A 26,327-nucleotide genomic window follows, 5' to 3' on the forward strand; every position below is an offset into this window, starting at 1 on the left:
AGGCCAGATTAGACCCCCAAGCCAGATGTTTCCCACTGCTACTCTAGTGCCCCCTCTGCCCCATCCCTCTTCAATTTGCAGCATCATATTAGTGTTTGTTTCAAAGCCTTTCATGGGAAGAAGCTGGAATGGGGTGTGATCCTTCCCATCTATTAAGCAATCCGCCTTCTTCCAAAGTAACAACTCAGTTTTATTTCCACCTCATTTGACTGAGACGTAATGAGGCCCGACTTGCATGTCTGGAGACACCTGAATTATGCATTTAATAGAAAGCGTGCAGTTCAGTGGCAAATAATGAAAATAAAAATGAAGCAACCAATCATCAAATTAAGTTATTAAATTTAAAAATGGGGGAGGGAAAGAAGCGTATTCTCTCTTTGCAGGAATCTCACTGTGCCTTCATTCAGCTGCTGGGTTTCTCAAAGGCAGAAAACCTCAGGATCGTGAATTGTTGCTTTAATTCCTGTTCCGACTCCTGTGACTCTCCATTACTTTTCGGAGGGAGGGGGGTGTTGGGAAGCCCCTCTCTAAAATGGATTTATGTCTGTTTGCTTTTTATTAAATCACTAAAAAAGGAAAATCATGAACCACAGCAGCAGCTAAATAATGTATTATCATTGCCAGAGGGGCAGGAAGACCGAAATAAAAACAAAATATGAGCGTCAGGGGGGAGGGGAGGGTCGGAGGCAACTGTTTTTCTTTGGCTGCATGGAGCTGTCAGATGAAATGTGGGTATGCAAATGGATGTCTTGGAGAGATGCCGTCTCAACAGGCTTCCTCTTCTGGTTTAGGGAAGATTGGCAATTGTCGGAGTTTGGAAAGTTCCTTTTGAAAAGGAACCAGAACTAGTTCCAGTTCATCCCTTTAAGAAACAAACAAAGAAAATACAGTGGTACCTTGGGTTACATACACTTCCGGTTACATACACTTCCGGTTACAGACTCCGCTAACCCAGAAATATTACCTCGGGTTAAGAACTTTGCTTCAGGATGAGAACAGAAATTGTGCTCTGGCGGCGTGGCAGCAGCGGGAGGCTCCATTAGCTAAAGTGGTGCTTCAGGTTAAGAACAGTTTCAGGTTAAGTACGGATCTCCGGAACGAATTAAGTACTTAACCTGAGGTACCACTGTAGTACAATCACATGCTATGCAGAGGTTCAGTTCCAACAGTTCCTGGTATACATGAAAATGCATATACAGTCATACCTCGGGTTACAGACACTTCGGGTTGCGCGATTTCTGGTTGCGCACCATGCCGAACCCGGAAGTCCCGGAACGGGTTACTTCCGGTGCTTGCACATGCACAGAAGTGCTAAATCGTGCTTTGCGCATGCACAGAAGTGCCGAATCGCGACCCACGCGTACACAGATGCAGCGTTGCGGGTTGCGGATGCTGCGCATTGCGAACGTGCTTCCTGCATGGATCACTTTCGCAACCCGGGCGTCCACTGTACAGCTGTACCTTGGAAGCCGAATGCCTTAGCACTGATACATTTTGGCTCCCGAACGCCGCAAACCCGGAAGTGAGTGTTCCAGTTTGCGAACGTTCTTTGGAAGCTGAACGTCCGACATGGCTTCCAATTGGCTTCAAGAGCTTCCTGCAGCCAATCGGAAGCCTCGCCTTGGTTGTCGAACCTTTTGGAAGTCAAACAGACTCTCAGAATGTATTCTGCTCAGCTTCCAAGGTACGACTGTACTCAGAGCCTTGGAACTGCCCCAAGAAGAGCATCCTGAGGCTTCTGGAACTGACATGCCTGTAAGTCCTTCGCCCCATTTTCTGCCCTTCAAGCAAGGCAGAGAGCTTAAAAGCTCTCTGTTCAACAACTCTGGAAACCCTGAGGTGCTCTTATGAGATCTTGCAGGGCCATCTGAGTTCCCACAATATCTCACGAGGACAGCCCAGGACTTCTTGAGCTGGTATGCAGAGAAGGCCTCACTCCCCATGCAAGGCAACAACCTTAAAAGCTCTTTAGCACCAGGTTTTCCTGGCACAAAAAAGAGCTTTTAAGCTCTCTTCCTTGCACCTGCATTTAGCCTGCAGGATTTCAAGTAGCTGGTCTTGAGTTGCATATCGTTAAAATTGTGGGACATTATAACAACAACAACTTAATCTTATTTATATGCCACACATCTGACTGTGTAGTCCCAGCCACTCTGGGTGGCTTCTAACAAATTAAAATACAGTAAGACATCAAACATTGAAAACTTCCCTATACTATTACCTATTCAGATGTCTTCTAAAAGTCAGATAGTTGTTTATTTCCTTGACATCTGATGGAAGGGTGTTCCACAGGGTGGGTGCCACTACCGAGAAGGCCCTCTGCCTGGTTCCCCGTAACTTCACTTCTCAAAGTGAGGGAACAACCAGAAGGCACTCAGAGCTGGATCTCAGTGTCCGGGGCTGAACGATGGGGGTGGAGATGCTCCTTCAGGTATTCAGGTATTGCAGTCAAACCAACAATTCATGCTTTGCCAGATGGGCCCATGAAGGGGCTGAGTCTCACAGAGCTTCCCTGTAAATTTACTAGAGAGAACTCTGTGAGATCACTTCCTTTGTCTGCCTTGGCAGGAAGCTATAACATCACATACTTCCTTCCTGCCCGGGCAACCTCTCTTTTCTTTATCATGCCTCCAAGCTGATTGCATGTGCCTGTCTGAGCTCTGCAGCAAAGACACCATTTCTGAACTAACGTTTAGTGCTTTTATAACTTACATAAACCAGCCTTCATTTTGCTCCTGTAATTGCTGCTTCAAGTCTGTCGATAGCAGCTGAACTTTTTGGAACTGGGTTGGGTCAAGGAAGCTGTTTTGAGTGATTATGAAGTTGTTCCTGTGCTACTTTAAAGAGCAGTAACGCTTCTGAATACCAGTTGCTGGAAACCACAGGTGGATATGATTACATTGTGCTCAAATCTTGCTTGTGGGATTTCCCTGTTTTGCCACTGTGAGACCAGGATGAAGGACTAGATGGGCCACTGGCCTGACCAAGCAGGGCTCTATTGCAGTTCAATGATCCTTTCCATTCCACCCAGGCAAAAACACTCAAAACCTCCAAAAGCACTTGAAGGTGTGTTTTTTTTTTAGCAGAGGTTGAATGGCCACCTGCCATGGATGCTTTACCTGAAATTCCTGCATTGCAGGGGGTTGGACTAGATGACCCCTGGGGTTCCCTTCCAACTCTACAATTCAGGGAGAGTGTTGAACAAGGGCAGTGAATGATTTGGCCCTGGGAGAATCCCAAGGGCCATAAATATATCCCTGGAGGGCCACAAACAGCTCCTGAGCCTGAGATTGTGCTCAGAATCAGTTCTGGAAGGGGTGGAGAGGATGGTTTGCTTGTGGAACAGACTTAAAGACGAGGAAGGGGAACTGCCAGGAGGTGTGTGTGTGTGTGTGTGTGTGTGTGTGTGTGTGTGTGTGTGTTGGGGGGAGGGGGTGTAATTCAGCCCCTCTCAGAAGCAATAATGAGAGTCAATGTTTAATAAATAGTGAGTGCAGCGTGCCATCCATTATGCATGCCAAAATATTACTAAAATATTCAATATTGCTGGCTTGTGAATATTTCATGCAATTATTCATTAATAAACATTTGTCAGCACCACATGTGTGACGGGGGAGTTGACGTGAAACAGAATGCCACAGGAGGATGGGGGAGACCGGAGGATCGAGGCTGAAGCAAGTGGGCAGGTGACAGTTGTCAAATATGGGCACCCAGCCCAGCCGTTGGGAGAATGGCATGTTTGTCTCATGGCATCCAGTTCTGGACACACAACAGTTTTGGGAGTGCTGAAGGCTGTTAGTGCATTGTTGCAGCCAGAGGGTGCAGTTAGATTACAGTGGCAGGCAGGTCACACAACCCAGTTTTATGCCTGTTTTGGTGCACTAAGTTCTATTAGGACAGGGCTGAGAAGCCTCAGGCCTGGAGGGAGGAAGGGGCAAATGTGGCCCTAGAGGCCTCTCTCTCCGACCCTCAGGACTATCTCTAGGCCAGGGGTAGGAAACTGGATCCAGATGGCATGTCAGATGGTTTTATCTCCTCCAACCACCCTGTGGGCCAAGTTCTACAGATGCTTGAGGTTGCCCACCAGTCAACCGGTCGATAGCATTCCAAAGTCAGATGACCCCCTTTTTCGCTCATGGGATTTGCAATCAATCTGTGCAGGCGAAGTCAAAACCCACAAAATAGCAGCGCTGATTATGGTGCTGATCTATGCTTTTTTAATTGCCTTCTAAACCTCCGTCTCAAGGCAGTTTGAATAAAAGGTATAGCATCAGGGGATTCATGGTAATGCCTACAGAAAGTGTCTGTCAGGGGTCAGCAAACCTTTTCAGCAGGGGGCCGGTCCACTGTCCCTCAGACCTTGTGGGAGGCCAAACTATATTTTTTTTTTGGGGGGGGGGGATGAACGAATTCCTATGCCCCACAAATAACCCAGAGATGTATTTTAAATAAAAAGACACATTCTACTCATGTAAAAACACGCTGATTCCCGGACCGTCTGCAGGCCGGATTTAGAAGGTGATTGGACCGGATCTGGAACCTGGGCTTACTTTGCCTACCCATGGTCCAGAGGCTTGCTTGCAAAACCATAGGGGGTGGGGGCAGGGGAAATATCTTGGTCCAGATCAGAAAGAAGCAAGAAGGCTGAGCTCTCATCCGACTGAGCTGCCTGAGCTACTTATTTGGCAGACGTTACGCTCCATTTGAAACACAAATGTCAGTCAGTGCTGCAGGAAAAGGCTTCTCCACCTGCCCTTTATTACGGCCATAAATCTCTCTCCCTCTCTCTCTCCCTCCCTCCCTCACCATGTCCCTGCACCCAAACATGATGCTCCGGGCTTTATCAATATGTGCAATCCATCCTGTCAAACACACACACACACTTGCAAGATACAGGTGGTTGCTCTCACTGGACCCGATAACGATGAACCCCTTCAGAATGAAAAGAGCACAGAGGCTGAGCTTCACCAACTAGGTGCTCTCCAGGTGTTTTGCAGCATCACTTCCATCAGGCCCAGCATCCCATGGCTGAACTGGCTTGGGTACCATTTCTCCCCGAGGCTATTTAACATCTATATGAAGCTGCTGCGTGTGGTCCTTAGGAGCTTTGGGCCTTAAGGCCCTGCCTTTCCAGTACCTGAAACTGTGTCCAGCCTCCTCTGAGATCAAATACAAACCTGATTCAGCATTAAAGTGACCTAGTTATCGTTTTACATTTTGGAGGGAGGGTCCAGAGTGGGAGTCACAAAAACCCTCTCGGTAGCCAGATACAGCCCACAACCTTCAGTGGAGCCACCCCTGCCCCAGCTTGCAAATTTAGCTGTATTCTGTCTGACAGAACTTTCCCATGAGCAAATAAGGATACAGTGGTACCTCGGGTTAAGAACTTAATTCGTTCTGGAGGCGTGTTCTTTACCTGAAACTGTTCTTAACCTGAAGCACCACTTTAGCTAATGGGGCCTCCTGCTGCTGCCACGCCGCCGGAGCACAATTTCTGTTCTCATCCTGAAGCAAAGTTCTTAACCTGAGGTAATATTTGTGGGTTAGCGGAGTCTGTAACCTGAAGCATATGTAACCTGAAGTGTATGTAACCCGAGGTACCACTGTATAAGCAGAGGCTGCTGGATCAGGCCAGTGACCCTTCTAGCCCAGCATCCTGTGGTCAATGTGCTCCACCATCTGCCCCAAAAGGATGCCCAGAAGCAGGATCTGACCACAAGAGCCCTCTCCCCTCCTGCGGTTTCTGGAAACTGGTATTCAGAAGCATTGCTGACTCTGACCATGGAGCCACAGCACAGCCATCAAATGGAATGGCAAATGCCCAAGCCCAAACTATCCATTTAATCAGATGTCCTTGCCCTGAAAAAGCCAGGTCTCCACTGGGCACCGTAAACTGTGAATCTCCATACTGTTATTTTTCTTCTGTGTTTCTGCTACTGCTGTATAGCAAGATGCTTAAACCCCAAAGCCCTCTAGAGAGTTCATCCTTTCAGATATGATGAGGGTTTTCTCTCCCCCCCCCCCACTGCCTGCTTGATCGCGTTCATAAAATATGAAAAACTTTATAAATTTATCTGCATGCTGCAAAGCAAGGCAGGCATGCTGGAGTTGACTCATCCAATCCTCTCCGTGTGGAGCACTGCAAATTTGTGCTCAGTCCTTTGTCAGGCTCTGTCACATGAAAAACGGGAACCGGTAGAGGACGGATGCCTTCCTACTGTCATAAATCTCTCCCTGCGCCGGCACTGCCAGCAAGTTCTGCCTAAAGCAAAATGCTGGAGTCAATGTCCAGGCCCCCCTGCTTGGGCCAGAAGAGCAGAAGGACATAAGAACATCCCTGCTGGATCAGGCCAATGGCCCATCTAGTCCAGCATCCTAGTCCAACCAGATGCCTGTGGGAAGCCTGCAAGCACATGAGCTCTCTTCCCTCCTGTGGTTTCCGGCAGCTGGCATTCAGAAGCATTGCAGCCTCTGACCAGAGAGGCAGAACACACCTATCATAATTAGTAGCCATTGGTGGCCCTTTCCTCCAGAATTTGTCTAATCCTCTTTTAAAGCCAGGACTGGCCTGCTGGGAGCCTGAAGGGCCCTGCCCTGCTTCTCTCCACCTGGCTTGGGGTGGGGTGGGAAAGGCTCCATAAAGGAGTGCTGCTGCTGCTGCTACTGGGCAGAGAGGGCTCAGTTTTGGTTTTTGATCTATGTCATTTTAAATTGTGATTGATATTAATGCTGTATTCTTAGTTTTCAATTTTATGATTTCTGTGGAAACTGTTTTCCATTTGGCTGTGTACTTTTTGATGTGATTTATTTATTGTTTGTGACTTTTGTTGTGTTGGTAATTACGTCAATCTTGTCAAGTCGTAAGCTGCCACGAGCATTGTTTTAACTATGGAAAAGCGGCATACAAATAAAATGATCATCATCATCATCAAACCTTTTATTGGCATCACATACAAACATCCAGAACAAATCAATAAAAAGATGACGATGGTGATCAAAGTTGGGGGCCATCACTGCCTCCTGCGGGAAGAAGAAGAGTTTGGATTTGACACCCCGCTTTATCACTACCCGAAGGAGTCTCAAAGCGGCTAACATTCTCCTTTCCCTTCCTCCCCCACAACAAACACTCTGTGGGGTGAGTGGGGCTGAGAGACTTCAGAGAAGTGTGACTGGCCCAAGGTCACCCAGCAGCTGCATGTGGAGGAGCAGGGAAGCGAACCCGGTTCACCAGATTACGACTCTACTGCTCTTAACCACTACACCACACTACACTACACCACACTGCGGGAGCCAGTTCTAAAGCTTAACTATGTGCTGCATGAAGAAGGATTTTTCTTTTATTTGTCCTAAATCTTCCAACATTGTGCTTCATTGAATGCTCATGAATTGAGGAGAAAATGGGGTGAAGGAGAACTTTGTATGCTGCCTTGAGCTTCTTGGAGTAATGGTGAAATATAAAGAGTGCTTTTTTCTTTTTTAAAAAAAGTTTAGGAGTACTCTCATTTGACTCAAGAGAACCACCATTTTATTGTTCAAATCGGGAAAAATGCAGTAAATGGACAAAAGACTGTCATTGGGGGTAGCAATGGAACTGAAAATTCACCATGCTAGAGAAGAAACTATTTTTTTCAAAAAAATTCTCCAGTTAGAGTCACAAAATGTTTAGGGGTATTCATACCCCTGTGTACCCCCCAGAAAAAAACTACTGAAATATAATATAATATAATATAATATAATATAATATAATATAATATAATATAATATAATATAATATAATATAATATAATATAATATAATATAATATAATATAATATAATATAATATAATATAATATAATATAATATAATATAATATAATATAATATAATATAATATAATATAATATAATATAATATAATATAATATAATATAATAATATAATACCAAAGGTGGTTGAACCAAAAATGTTGCATGCAAAAATGTGTTTAATAGTTTCTGGAAACTACAAAAAGTGGGCACCTGTTGTATTTCAACAAAAGGATTCTGTTCCACACTGCTCTGAGTTGCTGTCGGGGTGGGGGGGGGGGTTCTGTTAGTTTGAGAGTTTCAAGGAGAGACTCTCCTGCAGAGAGCAGTGGCCTTCTGGGTACATGAGGCGGTTTTTAAAGTAACCGCGTCCTGAACTGCATGGATTCTTAATGTTAGTACCAGAGCCTTGAATTTTGCTTGGTAGCAGATTATGTTATGAAGTCAGGGGTGAGAACAGGACACTTTGGATTTGTGCCTACATTTCAATCTGAGAAGAACACAGGACTCCCACCTCTGCTTGAAATTGGCATAGCATAGCCTCAGAACTCATATCTAAGCTGCAGAATGGATCTCCAACTGGAAGGCCCAAAAAGCCCAATTAATCTTTGGTGAAATCCAAAGGGTGCTTCTTAGATGGGCATTACTGAGCAATGAATAAGAGTGAGAAGCTCAGCTGCAGTCAACAGCTTTTATAGGACCAGGCTGAGCCCTACTGGCTGCCATGTGTCACCTGATCTATGTGAAGCTAGCAGTTGCAGTACCCCTTCCTGACCACCTGCTGCAGTGGCGCTATAATGCACAACCTCCTGCCAGGTGCTGTAGGACTGCAGGTAAGTGTCTGGTATATCACTGGCACAGTGTGGCTGTTTGATCCTCCAGTTTAAGATTCAGGGACCTCATAAGTTTGAGTCCTCTGGCTTCTGGGAGCCAGCGTGGTGTAGTGGTTAAGAGCAGTGGACTCATAATCTGGTGAACTGGGTTCACTTCCCCGCTCATCCACATGCAGCTGCTGGGTGACCTTGGGCTAATCACACTTCTCTGAAGTCTCTTAGCCTCACTCATCTCACAGAGTGTTTGTTGTGGGGGATGAAGGGAAAGGAGATGGTTAGTCACTCTGAGACTCCTTAAGGGGAGTGAAAGGCGGGATATCAAGTCCAAACTCTCCTCCTCCTCCTCCTCCTCTTCCTTCAGGAGAACCAGATGCTGAACTAGATGGGCCATTGGCCTGACAAGAAGAAGAAGAAGAAGAAGAAGAAGAAGAAGAAGAAGAAGAAGAAGAAGAAGAAGAAGAAGAAGAAGAAGAAGAAGTTATTTATACCCCAGCCACCTGGCTGGGTTTCCCCAGCCACTCTGGCCGGCTCCCAACAGAACATTAAAAACACAATCAAACATCAACATTAAAAACTTCCCTAAACAGGGCTGGTTTCAGATGTCTTCTAAAAGTCAGATAGTTGTTTATTTCCTTGACATCTGATGGGAGGGCGTTCCACAGGGCAGGCACTGCTACCGAGAAGGCCCTCTGCCTGGTTCCCTGCAACCTCACTTCTTGCAGTGAGGGAATTGCCAGAAGGTGCTTGGCGCTGGACCTTGGTGTTCGTGCTGAATGATGGGAGTGGAGATGCTCCTTCAGGTATACGAGCAGCCTGCTTTCATGTTCTTATAAAAATATGGGAAATTTTGGGAGAAGCAAAGCTATATATATATATATATATATATATATATATATATATATATATAGCAATAATTCACCACCACCTCAAATATATTACACCCATCCCGATTCTTGGCCTTTTCAGATTGTGCTGCAAAGGAGGCCTTGATTGATCCATTTGCTCAAACCACTAATCATATTCATCACAGTAAATGGGTCTGGACGTCACTGCAATGCTTTTGGATGCCATCAGTTTCTGCCGTTGAGTTTCAAGGATCTGGATCTCCTGTTTGTTCAATAGCAATAAACTTCCAAAGTTTTATAGGGTCATAAAAACACTACAAGTCCTTCCATTTACAGCCTGTGTATAATTTACTTGGGAAGGTTTGCTCTCTAATGGTGCAGCACAAGTGATTTGAGTTCTATTAGCTGGAAACATTATATCTACATTTTCAGAATTCTCATAAATAATTCTGCCATGTGGAAAAATACCCCAGTCTGAAATTGCAATGTAAGAAAAGGAACAGAGAGAGCCAGGGATCCTCTCCTGCATAAATAGAAAAGGCAGCTACCAGGAGGATGTCATTGAAGACAAAACATCCACTCTCTGGCTCCTTCCATTAACTCCTCTAAACCAATGGAGGCAGAAGTATTAATAATGGGTTGTGGGTGCCAACACGGAGGGTTAACTCTGAACTTTGCCAAATAATTAATTCACTGGCAAAATAGAAATACATTACATTGAACTCCCAGGCACAGAGACCTACTTGTATATGCATATTCAATGACCATTAGTGTAGTGGAAAATTCAGAAGTGCATGGTCCCTTCATGATAGTCACAATGGTGCTCCCTCATAGCCATGCCCCATTCTAAGATGACATATTATGCAATAATTGTAATTAAGAATGCATTGCAATGATCAACCTGTGGGAATGTTAAGGATAGTAGGAGAGGATATGTTGATTAAATATTATCCTTCCTTCACTCACACTAGTAAGTCATGTATCAGAGCAAATTCTCCACAATACAGCAGGAAGTTAGTTTGCAGATTCATTTGAATCTCTTTAGTTAAGCAATCCAGTCTGGCTTGATCAGACTGGATTATTCCTGGTGTCCCCTTTGATCCCTCTTAATAGAATAAAGACACTAGAGTCTTTCCTTAAAAGTAACAAGAAGTTTACTCACATTCAGTTCACAGTATGATCCCTGAAGGCAGATTTTAGCTTGTAGTTACAGAACATAGTGTGAATTCATCCCTTATGGAGATTGAGCCCATGTGCTGCTGGCTGAGAGCCAGCAGACAGCAAAATACATTAAAAGAACAGCATTAAGAGAACAAAATGGCTGCAGGAGAGCAGCATGTCATCAAGAGAGAGAAGTGGCTATATGACTCAGCTCTTTTATGGAGTCAGCCAGGATCACACCCATTTTCCTGGTCACATGCAGGGGGAGGATGCTCCAGACCAGTGGAACAGGAAGTTATACTGGCTGGAGTAACATCCCCCTGCCTGTGCCCACTCTAGGGAAACAAGAAATGTTGTATTTGACTGCTCCAATGGATTACATCCCACACAACCCAGATCGCCATGCACTGCCTTTCAAAACTACTATTTCTTGTGCACGTGGAAATGATCCGGAGTGCTCCAATGTCATCCTTTGAAGTTGCATTTTTTCATCAAGTTCCATTACACATAACAGAACATGCACACTATACTCTGGAAACTGCATGCTCCTACATGCTTAACTTTGGTGCATAAGGAACAACTCCTCTATGGTGTTCTTCCAATGCGCCTTCTTCAGAGTGGCCCTAGGAGCCCGTTTTCAGCTGCTGACTCACCTCCTTTCATGCTGATTGGCCCCAAGCACCATGAAGGGTGAGAAGATGACTTCTCAGAAGCTTAAAAAGCTCCCCTTTCGTGTTGATTGGGTGACTCTCGGATGCTGGAGACAGGGACTCCACTGCAGAAATGGTAACGGGTCTTCAATTCCCCCATCCCCCACATGACTCTGGACCACCACATCTCTGCCAATGACTGAAACATTCTGTTCAATGTGTGAACCTACTCTGCTGAGAAGCTTCTTTCTTCCCGGAATATTGGGTGATATTGTAGTAATATGGATTTATTGGTCAACTTTCTATAGTGGGGGAAATCAATACTCAAAGCAACTCACGTAAATACATACAAGAAATAAGGCGAATATTAAAAAGAGGATATAAAATGACTCAACGGAAAAGCAGTAGTGGGAAGTGAAGAGAATAAGAGTTGCGTCATAAACTTACTCGAGGTAGACCCATTGAAATTAGAGAACTTAAGTTTGCTGCAGCCTATCAATGGGCCTAACTCTGGGTAGGGCCAGCACTGGAAGCAACCTTGAGGCTGCAATCCAAAACCCAAATTCTCCAGGGTGGGAAGTTTTAGACAGTGGTGGCTGGTGCCCATTGGAATGGATGGGTCAGTAAGTGAGGAACCCAACAGAAGGTGGAGCCAGAGCCAATGACTGGCAGTGCCAATTAATTCTACAAGGGCAACCCTCATACTTATTAAGAGGAGGAAGCTGACAGGCAGGGCCATCCTTCTGGACTCGTTATAGGAAAGAAGACAGTCATGTGAGTGCTGGCTGAGGGCTCATGTGATGGAGGCTGGTGCTCCCTTTGCCATAACGGAACAACCTTGCCTGCTGAAAGCTTTATCTGTGGTGTATGATCTTCAGTGGCTCATTCCCTCATTGATACTTCATCATTTACCTCTTGATGGCTCATTCAATCATGAGCAGTCTTAGCCAATTATGGCTCCCATCATAAAAGGATGATGTCACATGGGACTAGCCAATCAGATTTGACCAGAGGTCTCCATGGGCAAAGACACCTACTGGCAAATAAGATGCCATCACTACACTATAGCATCCATCAGGTTTGGTGAGGTGATTACATAAATGAATGCAATAAAGTCTATTGGGCAGGTGGGGTGGGAAGAGGGGGCAATGAAGATGAGCAAGCAAGCTGTTATGCAAGCAGCACCAAATAGGTTGGCTGAAGACTTTCCCCCTTCCTGTTTTTCAGGAATAGTTTTGGCAGGATCAAAAAACAACAACGAGTGCTTTCCATTCTCCCCTAACCAGATGAACTTTATAAAGCCACCCTGAGAAGGAAATGGCTTAGCGTTTCTGGGAGAGGGGGAGGAAGATGAAAGCAGAGTGGCAACACAAACATTCCCATCCAAGAGATGATTGTATTTCAAAGGTAATTATGGATGCTTCCAACGGGTGAGGAGGGTGCATTGAGTCTCACAAAGCAAAGATAATTTATTCATGAGAAGCTGATCTGCAAGGCTTCCCAGGCAGAAGGAACCTCTCCATATTCATGGGGGATAATTAAGTTGGTAGTGAGAAGGGTTTGTTTTTCAACAGGCTTCAGGAGGAGGAAGCCAAGTACAATATGGACAGGTATTTCACTGATACACGATGTGTGTCTGCCCATCCACATGTTGGGGATGGAGTTTGCTGGGGGAGAAGTGCTGCCCCCTTTCACCCCGTGGCTCCTCCTTCCTCCCCCTTTTAGGTTCTATATAAGGGTGTGCCTGGACAGAGGTGGGTGCTGAAGTCTGTGCATCATCCCAAGATCCTCTGAGAAAGAAAGAACTTTTTTGTTGTTGTTGTTTAGTTATTTAGTCGAACTTCTGATCGGCAAGTCCTAGGCTCTGTGGTTTAACCCACAGAGCCACCCGCATCCCTATATATATTTAGATATTTAGATATGTGAGCGTTTAATCCATATTTGAGACCTTAGAATTCTCATAACACCATGACTTTTGATACTTTAAACGTGTGGTGCAAACGTGACTGTGTTGTTCTTGTTTAGTCATTTAGTCGTGTCCGACTCTTCGTGTCCCCATGGACCAGAGCACACCAGGCACTTCTGTCTTCTACTGCCTTCCGCAGTTTGGTCAGACTCATGTTTGTAGCTTCGAGAACACTGTCCAACCATCTCATCCTCTGTCGTCCCCTTCTCCTTGTGCCCTCCATCTTTCCCAACATCAGGGTCTTTTCCAGGGAGTCTTCTCTTCTCATTAGGTGGCCAAAGTACTGGAGCCTCAGCTTCAGGACCTGTCCTTCCAGTGAGGACCCAGGGCTGATTTCCTTCAGAATGGATAGGTTTGATCTTCTTGCAGTCCATGGGACTCTCAAGAGTCTCCTCCAGCACCATAATTCAAAAGCATCAATTCTTCGGCGATCAGCCTTCTTTATGGTCCAGCTCTCACTTCCATACATCACTACTGGGAAAACCATAGCTTTTACTATACGGACCTTTGTTGGCAAGGTGATGTCTCTGCTTTTTAAGATGCTGTCTAGGTTTGTCATTGCTTTTCTCCCAAGAAGCAGGTGTCTTTATCAGCTGGCTATTGCCAGCTGCCATGACTCCAATCCCTCCCATATTACAAAAAAAAAAACTCTGACCTTGTTGAAGCACAATTTTGTGCTCTCGGAGTTACCTTGGAGTTGTCTTAAGAAGGCAAAGCTGTTTTTTGTTAGGAGTCAAAGGAACTGATGGACATTTTCTTTTAAGAGAGTTTGCAGGTGGGGGACGTTTTTCAGTTCACCTAGCCACATCTTGAGATGCCCCATTCAAAGTCGGTCACTATAACAGGTGGGTGGAGCCCTTGCATTTCGCTTTTCCAGTGTGGCTTATAAACCTGCAAAGTAGGTTAGGCTTAGAGGCAGTAACTAGCCCTGAAGGTCACCTAGTGAGCTTCATAGTTGAATACAAACTTGAACCCTGGTCTCCCACATCCTAGTTGAACATTTTTGGTGATCACTCCTAGCCGAGTAGGATTGTCTTCCACAAACACAGTTTTAGCAGGGAGTCTGTAAGCGACTGTGGAGGCCAATTCTGGATCCACATGTCCTTCCACAGTGGGGACATAGATTTCCAGGTGGGAGTTGATCATGGTGAGGGTTTGCCAAGTGTGCCTTCCTCTTAGCATGTTTCTCCCTTTTATCCTGATTTTGAGTGTCTTCAAAGCCCATGACACCTTTGGTAAAGGCTGTTCTCCAGTTGGAGCGCTCGCAGGCCAGTATTTCCCATTTGTCGGTGTGTATACTACCTTTTTAAAGATTTGCCTTAAGAGAGTCTTTGAACCTCTTTTGTTGACCACCAGCATTACACTTTCCATTTTTAAGTTCAGAATAGAGTAGTTGCTTTGGAAGGCAATAATCAGGCATCCACACAACATGACCAGTCCAATGAAGTTGACGTTGATGAATCATTGCTTCCACAGTGGTGATCTTTGCTTCTTCCAGTACATTGACATTAGTTTGTGAAATATACTCAGAGTCCTGTAGTGATTTCATGCTCTTTATTGCAGCTTGTAAAACAGTGATTGAATCCCCCCCCCAACCCTCAGGCTTTTATATACATTATTTACACAATGAGTCCCATCTGATTGGCTAATTCTGCTTCCCTCCTGGAGCCTGATTGGTCTTTTCCTGCAGGCCAATCAGTTGTCGCATTCTACGATCCTACCAGCCTAATAGGCTGATTAACTTCCTCCTGGAGCCTGATTGGTCTTTTCCTGCAAGCCAATCAGTTGTTGCATTCTACTATTCTACTTGTCTATTGTTCTAGGATCCAAGCTTAGTACATAACAATTCGCCTGCTTTCCCAAGTGATGTGTAATTTTTTTCGGAGACATTGTTCTAGTTCAACACTCTAACCATGGCACCATTGTGTTATCAAACACCTCTAGCTGGGCACCTTCTGAAGTGGGCCTGCCGCCTCCTTCTCCTACTGTCAGTAAGGAGTCTCATCCTTCTGGAGAGGTACTTAAGAGTATGTCCAATACTGAGCCAGTACTGACTCCAACACCAAAGACATGGAGATGCCAGTACAGACAAACCTCACAGACCCAACTCATTTGCAGTAGTGCCCGTTTGCTTGCTAAATCCTGAAACACTTATCACTTGCTCCGCTAAGACTTTTGCTCTCCCCACTCTTCAAAAGGAAGAGACAGGCAGCATGTTGCTTGTTGAATCAATGTCTCAGTTTTCACTTAGTCATGTAATTCACGCCCTGTGCCTTTGATTCTCACGGGTTCACCCTGCAGATTTATGCATTAGAGATTTTGGAGGAAACAGTATCCCAAGTTTGAGTTATTCATCTGGCAGTGTGGACCAGGACAACTCAACCTCCTAATCAGGCCTGTGGAACAGGGGTGCCTGACCACCAATATCAAATGCAATATATTTTCCAGAGTACATTTAGCTGCCATGTTCTAAAAGAATAAAAAAACAGGGACAACCAGCCTTTAAGAAAGCTGACCACTGTTAGAGAAATAAATAAAGTTTGGCTTCAGGATTAATGATTGTGAACTTTTTCTGGTCAACAAGAGTGAAGGTGACATGAAATAAGGGTAAGGGCAGATTTGACTATTCATGTACACAAAAGCCACACACATACACACACAAGCTGTGCAAAAATGTTCTAGCACATGAAACCACAGACTGCCAATAAAGTAAAATATTCTCCACGCAAACCGAATCTAAGGTAAACAACTATTTCAGAATGCGTTGAAATATTGCTTTGAACCTTTTCTGCAATATCCCACTATATTGGAGAAAATTAGTCTTTGAGCTTTGTGTGACAGTTACTGTATAAATACTGTATTCTGCATGTCACATCATGTTCAGAGGACTCCCTGGCTCTCATGAGTTCGGGGCCCTCTCCCAAGTAATTCCTGCGGTTTTGATTTCCACAATACTCCCCATCACACCTTTCACAAAACTTCTGCTGATGCTGGGGAGACAGGCCTGACAGTGTAACCATATTCTCTCTACAGTGTGATATCACAGCCTCCTACCCAAGCAGGGACTCCTCATCGTCCCCAGAAGCTGCGCAGGAAGGTTAGAGTCTAGCCAATTAACCTCCATTTTGCATTAATGCGATTGATTTTCTCTTCCTGCTTGTAGTGTTTGATACCTCCCTGTTGAAATTCAATTTGAAGGTGCCTGCACTGTGCAGGCAACTTGCTTCTATTTCAGCTCAGCTTGGAGGAATGACTACACATCAGGAACCTCAGAAAAGTCTTGGGTTGGATTGAGATACATCTATTTCAGCTGTTGCAGCCAGCAGCAGCCGGACAATTACCTCTGGAAACTCATGGGGCAAGGCACAGTCCTGGTGCCCACAAGTGACATAGACAGTGGCTTGAGGAAATATGCAACCACTTCTCTTGGACTGGCCTTGACTACTGACCCACATATTGACCTGGAGATATAGGGGGCAGAGAACTGGCATGGATGATTGGGTCTGAAGCCAGGGTGGGAATGAGCGTTACCTGAACATAGGACCGTCAGAAGCTGCCTTAGATAGAGTCAGTCCATTGGTCTAGTGAGTTCAGTATTATCTACGCTTACTGGAAGTGGTGGGGGACATTCTCAGGCCTATAAGAAGCAGAAGCAGAGGAAGAGGAGGAGGAGGAGGAGGAGGAGGAGGAGGAGGAGGAACTTATTATTTTCACCCCACCTATCTGGCTGGGTTTCCCCAGCCACTCTGGGTGGCTCCCAACAGAATAATAATAATAATAATAATAATAATAAAGCGATAAAACATCAAACATTAAAAACTTCCCTAAACAGGACTGGCTTCAGATGCCTTCTAAAAGTCAAATAGTTGTTTATTTCCTTGACATCTGGTGAGAGGGTGTTCCACAGGGCAGGTGCCACTACCGAGATGACCCTATGCCTGGTTCCCTGTAGCTTCACTTCTTGCAGTGGGGGAACCACCGAAAGACCTTCAGAGGAGGACCTCAGCGTCCTGGCTGAATGATGGGGGTGGAGACACTCCTTCAGGTACACTGGACCGAGGCCGTTTAGGGCTCTAAAGGTCAGCACCAGCACTATGAATGGTGCTCGGAAACGTACTGGGAGCCAATGTAGGTCTTTCAGGACCGATGTTATATGGTCTTGGCAGCCACTTTCAGTCACCATCAGAGATTACCATCATAGATTGGACCTGGGCCTTCTGCTTGCAAAGCAGATGTTCTATCACTGAGTCACAGCCCTTCCTTGGTTAGGCTAGCCAACACTGCCCTGAATAACTTCAGATAACATTTCCTGGGGTCTTATTTTTCCCTTCCCCCAAAATTTCCAGGTGCCACATACTCGTGCTGAGTGTGAACAGATGCTGGACAATACCGTTGTGCAATAGACTACATTCTAGACAGGCAAAGGTCCAAAGTTTCTGCACAGAGACACCCATGCATATTTCCACATTTTTTTCTGGGCAGGCAAGAGGCTTTTCTCCTCATCCAGTCTTACCAATCCCCTGGGGGTAACTAGGGTCATATTCAGTGCTGCATGATGCCTATTGGGACTGTTTGGGTGAAGTCAGAGAGCGCAATAGAGAGTGCCTCCAGAGTCAAAGACAGGCAACAGGCAACTAGTTTTGTCCCTATCCTCCTCCCAGATGAGTTCTACAAGGGCAACACTAGGAGACTAAGGAGGAGGAAGCTGATAGGATGTTGCCACCCCCTGGACTGCTTGTAAGTAAGAAGACAGTCAAGAGATGGCTGGTTGAGGGCAGACTGAGGTTGGTGGGGCATTGCCCATTTGCTCTAATGAGTATACTGGCGCGGAACTCTGGGATGTAACATAAGCAGTCAAGTACAACACTTCCTGTTTGCCCAGAGTGGACATGCAGGGGGGTGTTACTCCACAGCCAGGAGGAATTCCTGTCACACCTGGTCTGGAGCTTCTTCCCCCTGCGTGTGACCCTGGGAAACCCCATAAAAGGGCTGGTCACACAGCCATCTTCCTCTTTTGATGCCTTTTCTTCTCTTGGACTGCACTGCTGGCTCTCTGCCAGCAGCACATGGACCCACCCTTACAAGGATGTAAGCCACACTGTATCTGTAACTGCAAGTTAAAGCCTGCCTTCAGGGATCCAACTGTGAACTGAATGTGAGTAAACTTCTTGTTACCTTTAAAAGAAGCTTCTTGTGTCTTTATTCTTTTTAGAAAGATAAAAAGGAGACTGGCCAGGAACAAAACCCAATCTGAATAAAGCCAGATTGGATTGCTTAAGTAAAGAAATCCAAAAGAATCTACCAACTAACTTTCTGCTATATATTAGGGAATGTCGCTCTGCTGCTGACTCACAAGTGTGAGTGAGGAAGGATACTATTAAATCAATATATCCACTCCTAGTATCTACAACATTCCCACAAGAACATGAATGTCCCATTTGAGCACTTTCAGCATCCCCATTCATTTTGAGGAGGCTTTACACAGGAGAATTCCCTACTCAACGGGTCAGGTTTGTTTCCTTCCTGATCTTCTGCACCCTTAAGCTTAACTAGGGATGTAAGAACACATTGTTTTCTGTTCCACCGTGTAGTCTTCACACGCAGCAGCGTTTCCATACTGCTGCAGTTCGTCTTCCACCAAAACTATGTCATTCGACTCACTCTCTGCTGTGGTGAAATTAAGTCGCTTATGTAAGTGGCATTGTCATGACTTCCTTCCAACCACATTCACTTCAAGGCAAAAGAAATGCAGACATAAACATTCACGTACCTTTTGCAGGATGACAGCAACAACAAAAAAGTATTCGCTGGATTTATTTCAGTTCCGGACATGGAATGAATCAAGCATTGGCAATTTCTGTTTCTGTTTAAGTCCAGATTCTCTGACATCCACTGTCATGACTGACATTTCTTCCCTGAAGTGGCAAACACACCTGGTCAGTCTGGAGATCTGCATCCAGCTGAGGGACGCATTTGCCAGCTGCCCAGTAGCTCGGAGGTTGGAGCCAGCCACACACGTTTATTTTGCTGAGCCGCCATGTTAAAACGTTTCCTTGGGAAAACAGAGCTATCTCTTAAGTAATTAGAGTAATTAGAGCGATTATTTGCCTGCACTTAGCTGGGGCTGTGCACTGGAAATGTGTCTACATCTTCATTATCCGGGCGGCTTCCTCGGCGCAGGGAACACATCTCAGTCCCTGGTTCTGCAATGATAGCTCAGAGAGCCATCTTGCGAGATTCTGAAAAACAGCAAGCCAAAGGGGGCTTTTCCTGATGGGGTCCACAGCTGCTGGAGAGCCATTCCTAGGCGTACTGATGGTGAACAGCAGCCCATAATGGACCTGTGGAGGAGTTTTGACAGCCCTGGCAGTTGACCCTTCTTTCTCCTTGACTCAGAGGTCACAGCTCCCATCTACCTGGAAACTTCTCCTTGCCCCATCAACATCATCTGAGAGCAAGCAGTGATTTATGACCCCATTGAAGGAGGGGTCTGCTTTCTAGAGAGCATGGTGCCCTTCCACCTCTGCTTCTCCAGGCAGACACGATTTATCTTATGTTGTTATAACGATAACGTACCGCCTCTGCCTTTTCCTTCTCTTCGTCGACTTTTTCTCCCTCGCAAATTTATTCTTTTTGCTTTTGTTTATTTGCTTCGTATCCCACCCTTTCTCCCAAAGGAGCCCAGGGTGGCAGTCACAGCAATGATTAAACGTTTTAAAAAAACACCAACAAGCGAAAGCAGTTTCAAAACATTCTGAAAACAGTTTAGAAACATTTTCTCAGCTGGTGTTCTCGGGGTTTCTAGGAACAGTGTCATTTTTTAGCCATCAACTGCCTGGTTAAACAGGAATTTTTCAAAATCTTCCTGAATGTCAATAATGAAGGAGAGGGACACACACCTCACTACGGAGGGCATTCTATAAATGGGAGCCACCACTGAAAAGGCCCTGCCATGGCTCAACACCAACCAGGCAGCTGCTGGGAATGGCACCTGCCCCAGCCACAGTGAAACAACTGAAGTGAGAGCAGGAGAGCATGTTTGAAGGAGAAATGAGGTGTGGCAAGGGGCAGGGTTTGGAGTCATATCCCTTTTCAGAGCATCCACATGTTCAGACCCATCTCTCTGAGATTCTGCACTGATTCACTGCAGCCAGAGAAGAAGAGATTAATGACAAGGATTCCAGCTCCCAGACTAGAAGCAATTGGGTATGATGTTCAGCCCTGAGCTTCCTCGCTCCAGCCTGTCTCCCAGACAGGAGATGAAAATAATATTACCTTTCAATTTGATCCTTGCTGGCTGCTAATTGATTTGAGAGTGCTGTCCGTTCACTCTCTCTTAGCTGCTAACCGACCCAACTGAATCTTCCACTGCCAGTTGCAGATAACTCGATGAAGGTAATTACGCTAACGTGGTGGTCGGGTCTTTAAAAGGTGGAAGGCACCAGTGGCGTAGCGTGGGGGGTGCAGGGGGGGCGGCCTCACCAGATGCAACATCTGGGGGTTAGGGGGCGCAAATCCACGGGTTAGGGGGCACAAATTACTTGCCTTGCCCCGGGTGCTGACAACCCACGCTACGCCACTGGAAGGCACAGCTTGAGAAGAGGTTGGGGGAGAAGGAGGAACCTCCCCCAAAGGTGTCCTCTTCTTTTTTTCTTTTCTTCTTTTCTTCTCTTTTGTTCCTTTTTTCATATATATGTGCTTATTTGAAATATATATGTATGTATTTGCAATATTTTGCTTAAATTTTGTAACAATTATGTTAAATAAATTTGTTTGTTTGTTTTTTTTAAAAAAAGAACCTTAGAAGAGCCCGGTGGATCAGGCCAATGGTGCATTAAATCCTGTTCTCAACAGATGCCCCAATAGGAAACCCACAAGCAGAAGGCAAGCACAAAAGGGCTCTCCCCTCCTGCAGTTTCCAACAAATGGTATTCAGAAGCATTAGTGCCTCCAACCATGGAAACAGAACATAGCCATCATAGCTAGTAGCTGGTCCAGTGTGGAGTCTGACTGACTGCTCCTCCATAAACAACAACAACAATTCTTTTTTATATATTTAATTTTTATTAATTTTCAACATATCATTTTCCACAATAATTAAACATACATTAACATCTTATACAATTTTTTGACTTCCATCAATCACATCTGAAAATCTTCCAATCTATTCACTAAGTATACATTTCTTACTCCCACAATTACATTTAACTCATAACTAATATCACTATTCTTTCTCTACTTTGCAATGCTTCATACTTTTCTCCTTACAAAACTTCTTGTAGTCCTACCAGCGTAATTTGTTGATTACAGTTGCTCTTCAAATAGTTCGTATATTTCTTCCACTATTCTGTAAATCTCTGGTCCCACAGGTTTCAAATCCTTCCTGTCATTTTATCTAATTCTGCATAATCCATTAATTTTGTCTGCCATTCTTCTTTCATTGGAATTTCTTCTTGCTTCCATTTCTGGCCTAACAATACTCTTGCTACTGTTGTTGCATATAAAAACAATTTAACATCTTGCCTATTAATATCCTCACCTATAATACCAAGTAAAAATGCTTCTGGTTTTTTTTAAAAAAATGTATATTTCAACATCTTTTTCATCTCATTATATATCATTTTCCAGAAGTTTTTTTTTACTTTCTTACATTCCCACCACATATGGTAAAATGTTCCCTCTTTTTCTTTATATTTCTAGCATTTATTATTTATCTTATACATTAACAATAACAATTCTATGCACATAGAAGAACGTAAGAGCCTTCTGGATCAGGTCAGTGCCCCATACTTTTCTCACAGTGACTGTCCAGATACCCACATGGGAACCTTCAAGCAGGACCACGAGCACACAAGCGCTCGCTCCTCCTGCCGCTTCCAGCAACCAGTATTCAGAAGCATCATTGCCTTGGACTGTGGAGTCAGAGCATAGCCATCATGACTAGTAGCCATTGCTATCCTCCATGAATTTGTACAGTCCTTTTTTACTGCCCTACAAGTGAGTGGTCATCACTTCCTTCTATGGAAGTGACTTCCATATTCAGTTCAAGCAGTGAGCTTTCAACACTTCCATAGGTCAGACCTACAACTCAGTGATACAGTGCAGGGACAAGAAGGCTGGTGTCCTGAGCTTGATTCCCACTCCTTCTGGCAGCCTTGCCAGCATCAGTGTGGAAACACAGCCCATCATAGTAGGCAACAGTAAGGCAACCAATGGGCTTCTTCAGACTCATTCTAGAATGTTGCGATGAGTCCCCATTGTCTACCAGCCGTTGGTCTGCATTCTTTCCCTGCTACCAACCCTCTTTCTACTGGGGCTTACCATGGTGATGAATACAAGAGCCTCTTCTGGGCCAGGGGAGGGGGGAATCAGCACCCTGGACAGCTCCTAGGGGAACCTGCTATCTGAGATTGGTAAAATGTTTTCATCCCCTCTTAAGCCATATAAATGTTGGCAGGGCCTCACCTGCCAGTGGCCCCACCTCCCTAGGAGGAGCTGCTTGCAATGTCTATGCCATGGGTAGGCAAACTAAGGCCCAGGGGCCGGATCCAGACCAATTGCCTTCTAAATCTGGCCCACGGATAGTCCGGGAATCAGTGTGTTTTTACATGAGTAGAATGTGTCCTTTTATTTGAAATGCATCTCTGGGTTATTTGTGGGGCATAGGAATTCGTTCATTTTTTTGTCCAAAATATAGCCCGGCCCCCCACAAGGTCTGAGGGACAGTGGGCCGGCCCCCTGCTGAAAAAGTTTGCTGACCCCTGGTCTATGCTTATCTCTATCCAGCAAGCAAGAGGCATTATCACAATTCAAGGGCACATTTCAGCCAGGCAAAAGCAATTGAGAGTGTGGATCAGCACAGATGAGAGGTATGGCCCACGGAGCGGGTGAGGCAGTCTCAAGGGCCAGGTAGAAAAGCCTGATGGGCCACATCCAGCCCACAGACTTGAAATTTCCCTCCCTGCCCTTTTCCAAAGTGGTTCCCATAGGCTAGGCCATTGCTTGGGAAACACTGGGCCAGGCCTTGCAATGTAAAGGGCAAGGTGACAGAGCCTCTTCTCTAAATCTGGTGATTGGCTCCTTCAGCTTGCTCAGGAGTCCTCCCCTTCCCCATCAGTGGTTGATAGAAGAAAAGCTAGTTGGGCTTGCATCCTACCAAGGCAGCAGGGAAGTCAAATCTCTTTTATGTGTCTGTATTGAAATGGTCCTGCCAGGCAAGGAGTTGGCCTCCCTCTGCTTCTACTTGCAATGAGCTCAGCAAATTATGAGCAACAGCCATTTACTGTGAGCCCCAGTGCTCCAGTAACTGGGAGAGGATGGGGCAGGAGCCAAAGGACTCTCCCCGGAACACTTTCTGGCTTTCTCCTTTCATCAGCATGCTTTTCTTTAATAAGGCCTGCTGGCATGATCTTGCTCTGAAAAAGAGAGAGAGAGAAAACACTCCTCTGTGCATTGCCAGAAACTATGCAGTTCTGTGTTGCAGTGCAACAGCCCCAGTCAGAATCATGTGTCCACAACATCTCTGATAAAGCCCATATTATGATATCTGGAGCAGCCTCCCCTAGTCTGTGGTTCTCCAGATGTTGTGGGACATCAACTCCCATCAGTCCAAGCCAGCATGGCCAATGGTCAAGGGATTTGCAGTCCGGTGGTGCCCAATGGTGGAGCAGCAGCTTTGGATGCAAAAGGTCCCTGGTATGGCCAAATTGGACAAAGAAAAGACTCCTGCCTGAAACCCTGGAGAACCACTGCCAGCCAGTACTGAGCTGGGTTAACCAATGGCCTGACTCTGGATAAGGCAACTTCCTGAAGCAAGCTAACTTTACTTTCTAGAATGAACCATTTTTCCTGGCTAGAGTGAACCACCTCCACCTGCTGGAGTGAACCATCTCTCCTGGCTGGAGTGAACCACCTCCACCTGCTGGAGTGAACCATCTCTCCTGGCTGGAGTGAACCACCTCCACCTGCTGGAGTGAACCATTTCTCCTGGCTAGAGTGAACCACCTCCACCTGCTGGAGTGAACCATCTCTCCTGGCTGGAGTGAACCACCTCCACCTGCTGGAGTGAACCATCTCTCCTGGCTGGAGTGAACCACCTCCACCTGCTGGAGTGAACCATCTCTCCTGGCTGGAGTGAACCACCTCCACCTGCTGGAGTGAACCATCTCTCCTGGCTGAAGTGAACCACCTCCACCTGCTGGAGTGAACCATCTCTCCTGGCTGGAGTGAACCACCTCCACCTGCTGGAGTGAACCATTTCTCCTGGCTAGAGTGAACCACCACCACCTGCTGGAATGAACCATCTCTCCTGGCTAGAGTGAACCACCTCCACCTGCTGGAGTGAACCATCTCTCCTGGCTAGAGTGAACCACCTCCACCTGCTGGAGTGAACCATCTCTCCTGGCTGGAGTGAACCACCTCCACCTGCTGGAGTGAACCATCTCTCTTGGCTAGAGTGAACCACCACCACCTGCTGGAATGAACCATCTCTCCTGGCTAGAGTGAACCACCTCCACCTGCTGGAGTGAACCATCTCTCTTGGCTAGAGTGAACCACCTCCACCTGCTGGAGTGAACCATCTCTACCTGCTTGTCTGTGAGCAGACATTGTGTCCATCCTGCAAACCATTGAAATCCTCCCCAAATTTGCCACCTGTGAATGGCATGATGAATTCAGGAAAGTCCTTTCGGCTCAGGCTTTCTGAGATTGAAGAGAGTCCCACAGGACACACACAACATCTTGCAGAAGGCCAAACCGGCTCATCGGATGTCACAGGCTGCCAGGATTTTATGCTGCATCCTTGCACACTGAGAGGGATAAAAAGCAGCATATGGGCCTTTGCTTCCAACGCGACTTTGCAGAGCTTAATTGGATCATCCATTTTTGCTATATTAACATATTGGGACGGCAGCTAATCCCCTCGGGAGGCCCTGTAACATTGCAGATTAAAGCACTTTTCATGATCTGCATGACATGGTTGGCTAAACAATCTCAAGCAAACCGGGTCCCTGGGTGGCTTCACTCCTTATTTGGTTCAGTGGCGCAAAAGTTTTAATGCCAGCCCTCCCACCCATCCCAGTGGGTGCTTCTTTAGATGCATGGCACCCACACACCTCCCATTTGTCACCATAATCTTTCCCAAAGAATAGAGTTGTCTCCATAGAACACCTGCTTGGGACTGATGGGTGGCTTCCTTAAGAAGATTTAAGGGCCAGATTTCTTCCAAAAGAGGAACCGGAGGGTAACAAATCATGGCTGGATGCAGGATGCGTACCTGGTTTCCAGGTGCAAAAACATTCTCCCTCTACTACAGTCTCATCTTCTTGGGTTTGTTTTTTGGAGGGCGGGGGGGGGAGTGTTGCATAAGGACCAGGTGATCAGCCTGGGAGTCATTTTGGACTCACAGCTGTCCATGGAGGCGCAGGTAAACTCTGTGTCCAGGGCAGCTGTCTACCAGCTCCACCTGGTACGCGTGCTAAGTCCCTACCTGCCCGCAAACTGTCTCGCCAGAGTGGTGCAACGCGCTCTACGTGGGGCTACCTTTGAAGGTGACCCGGAAACTGCAATTAATCCAGAATGTGGCAGCTAGACTGGTGACTGGGAGTGGCCGCCGGGACCACATAACACCGGTTCTGAGAGATCTGCATTGGCTCCCAGTACGTTCCCGAGCACGATTCAAAGTGTTGGTGCTGACCTTTAAAGCCCTAAACCGCCTTGGTCCTGTATATCTGAAGGAGCGTCTCCACCCCATCATTCAGCCCGGACACTGAGGTCCAGCGCCGAGGGCCTTCTGGTGGTTCCCTCATTGCGAGAAGTGAGGCTACAGGGAACCAGACAGAGGGCCTTCTCAGTAGTGGCACCCGCCCTGTGGAACGCCCTCCCATCAGATGTCAAAGAGATAAATAATTACCTGACATTCAGAAGACATCTTAAGGCAGCCCTGTTTTTAATATGTAACGCTGTACTGTTTTTAACACTGATTAGGAGCCGCCCAGAGTGGCTGGGGAAACTCAGCCAGATGGGTGGGGTATAAATAATAAATTATTATTATTATTATTATTATTATTATTATTATTATTATTATTATT

The 26,327-nt window shown here is 45.9% G+C and overlaps 2 long non-coding RNA genes across 2 annotated transcripts; one reads left to right on the top strand and one right to left on the bottom strand.

Annotated features, from left to right (window-relative positions):
• Positions 1 to 12,315: 12,315 nt before the first annotated feature.
• On the top strand, positions 12,316 to 18,361 carry LOC308575542. The gene is made up of 3 exons (XR_014002873.1): positions 12,316 to 12,356; positions 16,273 to 16,336; positions 17,901 to 18,361. It is a non-coding gene; the product is annotated as an uncharacterized lncRNA (long non-coding RNA).
• A 5,705-nt stretch (positions 18,362 to 24,066) lies between these two features.
• Positions 24,067 to 25,207, bottom strand: LOC308575615. The gene is made up of 3 exons (XR_014002888.1): positions 24,796 to 25,207; positions 24,244 to 24,634; positions 24,067 to 24,174 (listed from the first exon to the last, which is right to left on the bottom strand). It is a non-coding gene; the product is annotated as an uncharacterized lncRNA (long non-coding RNA).
• Positions 25,208 to 26,327: the final 1,120 nt, after the last annotated feature.

The sequence above is a fragment of the Podarcis bocagei genome, assembly GCF_964188305.1.
Source record: "Podarcis bocagei genome assembly, chromosome: 16".
NCBI lineage: Eukaryota > Metazoa > Chordata > Lepidosauria > Squamata > Lacertidae > Podarcis > Podarcis bocagei.